We start from the raw sequence: 7,349 nt of genomic DNA on the forward strand, positions 1-7,349 counted from the left end.
CCAGTAAAGGCGTGTGGTCAGAAATTCCGCGCGAAAGCGCTTGTACCGTTACCAAGGGAAATTTCTGTTCCCATTCGACGCTTGCAAGGACTCAATCCAACTTCTCAAACGTCGGGTTTGGCAATGTATTAGCCCAGGTGAATTTTCTACCCGAAAGCTCTATCTCTCTTAGATCCAAGCTTTCAATAATGGTATTAAACATGAATGACCACCAGCCATCGAAATTATCATTGTTCTTTTCCTCTCTCCTTCTAATAATGTTGAAATCACCCCAACCAAGATTGGAAGCTGCTCGGAACCGCAAATTTGAACAAGATCTGCCAAAAACTCCGGTTTGAGTTTGGGTTGCGCGGCACCATATACGCCACCAGTGCCCAATTAAACCCATCGACCTTCGTCCTGACCCGAAACTTAACTGCGAAATCTCCCATCACTACACTTCGCAGTTCCAGCGATTCGCATCTAACTCCAAGTAAGATCCCACCCAATATTCCTCTCGGAGGAAGGCAGTACCAATCAAAATCGACACCTCCCGATAAAGTACTGAGAAACTGGGGGGGGGGATTGTCTCTACCAGTCTCCGATAGAGCAATAAAATCCAACCTATGCTCGATGGACGCGTCTTCAAGAATTCTTCTTTTAGCCAAGTCTTTCAGACCTCCGCTATTCCAAAAGATTCCTCTCATATTTTGTCATGAAATTTTTTAGTAGTATGAATCCTAGCACTCCTGCGCACCGCCGAAGCAGGGTAAATCTTCCGCTTCCACTTGCGTTTAGGTTTCTTTTGATCCTCCACCCGGTCCTCACAACCGGGCTCCATGGATCTCACTACTTCAGGTTCGAAAGTGTCATCCTCTTCCTCTGACTCAGGAAGGGATGGTGCAAGATCCGCACAAAAATTATCGAGCACTCTAACTCCCAACACATCTATATCAGAGTCATTCATGGGTTTAACCACTGCTAAGTTTCAAATCATTTCTGAAGCGCGTTGCGCTTCCAAATCCAGGATATCATTGACAGATTTTGAAATTTCACTATCATTACTACCTAGTGAAACTCCTAATTGATTTGCATTATTAATAATCTCATTATCAGAAAAATGCAAAATGGAATTAGAGGTGTTGACCGACATACCAGTAGTGACCTCAATGTCACGAAGTTTGGCCACCCTCATGGCTCACCGCTGCTGCATGTCATCAACCTCCGGGTGATTCTGGAGGCGGCAGCTCATCCGTCGCCCCTCAGATACCGGACCCGGAATGCCTCCAAATGCGATTACCTCCTCCCGAGCGGCCCTGTTTGGGGTAAGGCTTCCAGCACCACCCCCACGTACGGCCCGACTGCAACACCCGGGGAGGCACCAAGATCCGCCGTAAGCACCGGCGGTGTGCCCAATGCTCCCTGTGAGTGCAGGGTGGGAGAGAGCTGGGCCACCAACCCATGCTCCCCACCTGACACGGCCAGCATTGCTGGCATCCCACCCACAAGCGAGCAAGGAGAAGTGGGCATGAGGGCCGCCTGCCCCTGCTCCCTACCCGACCCTGGCCTCAGGCTGGAAGGCGACGCGACCACCTTGGTCGGCGTCGGCTGGAGCCGCCCCTACACCTGAGCAGGACTGCCCTGGGGGCGCAAGGACGCGACAGGCTCGGCCGCCGCGACCATCGCAGGAGAGGAGGGGGCCGAGGCCACCTGCCCGGGTGCCCCTCCCAAACTGGTCAAGCCACTGATCGGCATCCCGGACACCTCTGCCGCAGTCCTCATCTGCGGCGAACCATCAGAAAGAGAGGGAGAATGAGGGGCCTCCTGCCCATAATCCTCCCCCTCAACAGCCAGTGCGAAATCTAGAGGAGGGAGCGTGCATTCTAGCACGTCCTCCGACTCCACTCGCTCACTCCACAACCTAGGAGGAGCAGAAGCTGGCTCAAACGAACCGAATCTCAGAGTACTCATCGGCATAGAAGCCGAAGCATCAGCCCCAGTCCCGGGCGTCTGCGAGGTGGAATTCGGGCCTTTGGTCAACTCATGCCTAGCAGCCTCCCCTCGCGCATCCAAATTACCCGATCCATCATCCTTGTCATGCATATCCACATCCGTCCCTGCCAGAGCCTCGGCAAAGAGATCTGTATCCTCAAACTCAACCTCAAGGTTAAAAACCTGGCCCCTATAAGTCCACTTAACCACATCAGGCACAAACTCGATGTCTAGGACACTCACCAAAAGTCTAGCCACCCCGTTAGCTCTGGTGAAGGCCATATCCACCCTCTCAGTTTTCCCGACCAAAATCCCCAAACTAGCAACAACCCGAGCATCCTGAAGTGGCTTTGATGGAGCCCCTGAGAATCGCAGCCATACCTGAGTGAGAGGCTTGCCCTGTGGCTCTACCTTCTTCCACTCATGGAACTCGAGGATGCACTGTGTGCCCGGTACTCTTTGTTTGGGTCCATTAATTTTCCCTTTTGTAAATATGATGTGAATAGCTTTGAGCTCATTTTCTTTTAACATAATGTACCCATTTGTTTTGGGGCTCCCCTTTTGTTTTCTAATTATAAAAGAAAAGTCATGCTAAAACTCGCTTTGCTTGTCAAAAGAAAATGCTTGGATGTGAAACAAGCCATGCCAAGAACTCTTTAAAGTTTTTGCTGACTTTGGTTCCCCTCCCTCTATGGATGCAGTTGCTTAGGGAGTATAACCACATGCATCCTCAAGACGATGAAGAGGGGAAGCTATTTGCCAATTCAAGAGTACGGTGATACTCCATTTTCCAGCTGTCTCCTACCATACCGATTGATGCACTGACCACTAGATCACCCCCCACGCGCACACACACATTTCTCCTCCCATTAGTAGTATACGTTTTTCTACTTGTTGATGTTTCCTGATACATGTTAAACCTTTTATGTTGTTACAAATGCAGAGTTCTCTACATCTAAATGTAGGTGCTTGCTACCAGAAGATGGATGAGTACATGAAGTCTATTGAAGCATGCAATAAGGTAATACATTGAAAGGAACTTGGGCGTAGCTTCTCACGGCATGGGGTACGGGACCCGTCCGGATAGGTCTTTATTAGTTTCCATGTCTAGTTTGTTTGATTAGTTGAGTTGGTTCAAGTCTTCCCTAGCCTACTGCCAAGCTGCACTACATGTAATTATGTATCGAAGAAATAAACAGAGAAAAGGGGACTTTTTCCTTCTAGAGTAGATCTATCCCCAAGGCGTCAAGCCTAAACTCCCCCGCCCTCGCCCTGCTAGCACCCACCACTATCCACTCCATAATCTAGGTCGTGACAGTGGTATCATGAAAACAGCCACATGGCCCATTGGTGAAAGTCGGATGGACTACGGTTGGGGGATCAAAGGTCAAATGGACTTACAGTTTTGCTCTACTCCCTCATGGATTGCAATTTTGCACTTCACCCCCTGAACTCCATTCAAGTCTGCTACAGTGATCCTCAGCCTCTGCAAAGTATAGATTAGCACAAGGTTCACATTATGATCCTGCTGTTTTTTTGAGAATCACCGGGGGGAGGGGAGCTCCCCCACCTGAATATATTGCTCAAAGGATTGCCATGACAGTAAGTACAGAATTACATAGGCACAGTGCAACATGCAGAGAGGTAGGAACGCCATGAGAAAACGTCCTCCTTGTCTTGTGTTTGCACGATGAGACCAGAGATCCAAAGCAGAAATAAGGTTCCTAAGGGTTATTACAGAGCTTTGATCGACCATTCTAAATACCATGTCATTACGTGCTTCCCATATCATTCGTAGTAAAGCCAAGAGGACCGAAGGCCATGCCGTGGTGGGGAGGTAAGGAGGAGTAGTGACGTCCCATAGGTCTGTGATGTCGTTGGATTGTGTTAGGAGCCCAAGTCGTTGCCAAATTCGATTAGCAAGAGGGCACGTGATGAAGATGTGGCTGGAGTCTTCGGGTAGCGTAGCACACCGGGGGCATATATCTGAATCGATTATATGCTTGTGTGCAAGGTTGACCCTGGTGTTGAGGCGGTCTTTGAAGAGTAGCCAGACGAAGACTTTGAGCTTCTGCGGATCCTTGGCACTCCATGTGAGAGGAGTAATGAGATCGTTATCTGACCGAGCCATGAGGGCACCGTATGCATGCTTGGTGGAGAAGCCAATGCCATGTCTTAGGAACCGTTGATCTTCCCCCACAGAGGGCATGAAATCCTGCAAAATAGCCACAAGCGACACAAGCTCTTGTTCTGCCATGAGTGAGAGGCAATTATGGAGGTTAGCTTGGATACTGAAACGCAGCCACTTTAACCAGCTCTAAGGTAGAGTGTGAAAATAGGTGGGGGAAGGAGATGGCAAGGGGTTGTGGAACCAGCCAAGTGTCTAGCCAGAAGTAAGTATGTGAGCCACTGTTTGTTAGAACGAAAGAGATATTTTGTAGAGTAGGGATTTGCTGTGAAATTGTGCGGCATAGAAAATAGGTTTGCGGGGATGAGGAGACTAGAGCATTAGGGTGTTGGAGATCAAGCCACTCAAGCAAGGGAGTTTGTGCAGTGGAGAGTGCTTTGGCAGCAAATTTCATAAGGAGGCAGTTGTGTTGAACATGTAAGTTTTTGAGCCCTAAACCACCGAATTTATTTGGTGAACAGACATTTTTCCTTGCAATAAGACATTGAAAACCTGAGCAAGCATCATCTCCTGCCCAAAAAAATACCGTCTCGGAGCGTCCAATGTTTTGATTGTTTTCTTTGGGATGCGAAACACATACATGAAATAGGTGAGGATTGAGTCCAAAACTGTAGATATGAGGATGAGCCGATCACCTTGATCGAGAAGTTTGGCACACAAGCCGGTAAGTAATTTTCTAGTTCGTTCTACCAGAGGGTTGAAGACATTGGTGAGAGGCTTGGTCCGGGCGAGAGGAAGACCGAAGTAAGTTTGCGGGAAGGAGGCACATGAGCACCCTATGATCCTGCTGTTGTTCTTTGATTTACTTGTGTTTGAATAGGTGCTTGATGCAAATCCTGTGCATGTCAAAGCTCTCTACCACTGAGGAATGTCATACATTTTAGGTGGGGACTTTGATGATGCAAAGAACGATTTTGAGAAGGTTAGTGGCACCACGCTTCAGAATCATGTTTGATTGATAGAGGTCTACTCTATATGTAATGGCATCGCTTCATTAGATGATAGCCATCGATAAGTCCTCCGAGCTTGATGCTATAGCGGCCCTTGTTAAACTGAAACAGAAGGAACATGTATGCAACAAAACATGCATAAACTCATAGTGTTCAAAGTTTCTAACTAACAGTTGATGCACACACAAAGGAAATCGAAAAGAAGGCAAGGAAGCAGTTCAAAGGACTATTGGACAAGAATCCATGAGAGATATCTAAAGTTGGTGTGGAGTCCAAGAATGGTGGCGACACGGCAGGGTCCGGTGAGGCGGTGATAAATAGGGATAGAGATGGAAGCGGGAAGTCTAGTCCTCCGAGTGCAGAATCAGATCATGCATTTGATGAAGAGAGGCCAGGACTTATTGGCCGCATCTGGCTTCTGCGAGGCAGATTTTCTCCTCCACTACTCTGAACAGGCAGCAGTGACGAGAGATGTAGTTTCTAAACAAGGATTCTTTTCACAAATACAGTCCTCACTTATACAGAATTAATCTTGAATAATTATGAAAATCGTACCAATCTATATGGACTGGAGTGATACTGAAAAATGATGAGGAAGCACCAACAGTTGTAACAGTGAAAATTGATTTCCGTTGCGTCTGCTAATGCATTGTTTAAGCAAAGTTATAGATATTTATCCTTTACTTTGTTTGTTTACTTTGGCTTGAAGCGAAATGGATACCCCAATGGCCTGTGAATGTTAGTTGTTGTGACATACAGAGTAAAAATAGCAATAGTGCATAAATCAAATTTAGAAACAAAATACGCTAATGTTGTAGATACGATTCAAAGTCAGTTTTATGCGTACACATAATTCATTTATACCAATATAAAAAGACCCAAATGGGCAGATCCAATTAATCTTGGCCATCAAGTCATGTCAATCCAACAACCTAGACTGCTTCAATGTCGAGCGCTCAACACGTTTAGCATGTAGTTAATTTCATGCCAAATATAGTGCTAATAACATAATAACACACATATAATATCTTACTTAATATCCGCATGCACTTAATATACTTCCAAATTAACGTGCATTGCACGTACACATTGACTAGTCAAAACTAACATTTGAATCTATTGAGAAGCTTTATGGGCAACATGGCTCTCTAACACTGCATCCGGGCCACTCGACCCTCTTAACCACCTGCATCAGCTCCTCCTCCCGCTGGCCTGCCTATTGCTCCGCGTCATTAGAGAGCTCCCTTCTAGCCTGCGCACCCTATCTTCTTTGTTAGAACCGTCCCCTTTCTTATTTTGAAGCAACACACCCTGCTCCAACATTGCGAAGTGAAAATACAGCTCAGACACTAGGCAAACACATATAAAATAAATATTACATGGAGGATGTGAGGTCAACACAATATTAATTAGAAATAAATATGTAGCATTGCACCTAAGTTTGCGTTGTTGAAGTTGCAAGATCTATATTCTCCCAGTGACAAGAAATTGAATTATCAACATAGTATGCACTTAGTATTATTTAATATATGAGCAATACGAGATATTGGTTTTGGCTCTAGTGTGATGCCCGGATATTTAAGCTACAGTGAACCTATGCTAATGATGCCATGTCACCTCGATTTCTGTTGCTAATCTTGTGTTAGTTCAAAAACCGATTCAAATTCAAATTTAGAAATATGGCAAACAACAAAAGTTTTCAAAAGGTCAAAACTAAAATGTTCTTATTCTGACAAATAATTCACAAGATATATTGGTGGAGAAAACAAGTTTTTATAAAATGTTTAAATGCACTAAACTAATTAAATTAGTAGCTATAACCAAAAATCAAATGCTTTTTGTAATATATAAAATATTAAACTAATTTATTTGGGAGCCCAAGTTATTGTGGCATTAACATAAGTAGTAACACTATTTTAGGAACAAATTATATATTTTATAAAACTTTAGTAAATAGAAAATAAAATAAAATAGTAAAGAGAAAATAAGTAAAAGAATAACAAACCAAAAAGAAGAAGACAAAAGCCCCGCCTCCCATGGGCCTCGGCCCACCAGGGCACCGCCTAGGTCGGCCCACCCGCCTACAACTAACCCCCCACGACCCGAACACTAACCGCATCCCCCCCCCGCACTCCCCCCACGTCCTGGATCGGGGCGGCGCCCCTGCGCTCGCTGCGCCCCGACCCCGACGACCGCGCCCCATCCACTGCCGCTCGAGGGCCCCCTCGACTCGCCGGACC

General features: G+C 46.0%; 1 pseudogene; it reads left to right on the forward strand.

Annotated features, from left to right (window-relative positions):
* The first annotated feature begins 2,666 nt into the window (after positions 1–2,666).
* Positions 2,667–5,574, forward strand: LOC119283494 (annotated as a pseudogene).
* The last annotated feature ends 1,775 nt before the right edge of the window (positions 5,575–7,349 follow it).

The sequence above is a fragment of the Triticum dicoccoides genome, chromosome 4A (assembly GCF_002162155.2).
Source record: "Triticum dicoccoides isolate Atlit2015 ecotype Zavitan chromosome 4A, WEW_v2.0, whole genome shotgun sequence".
Lineage (NCBI taxonomy): Eukaryota > Viridiplantae > Streptophyta > Magnoliopsida > Poales > Poaceae > Triticum > Triticum dicoccoides.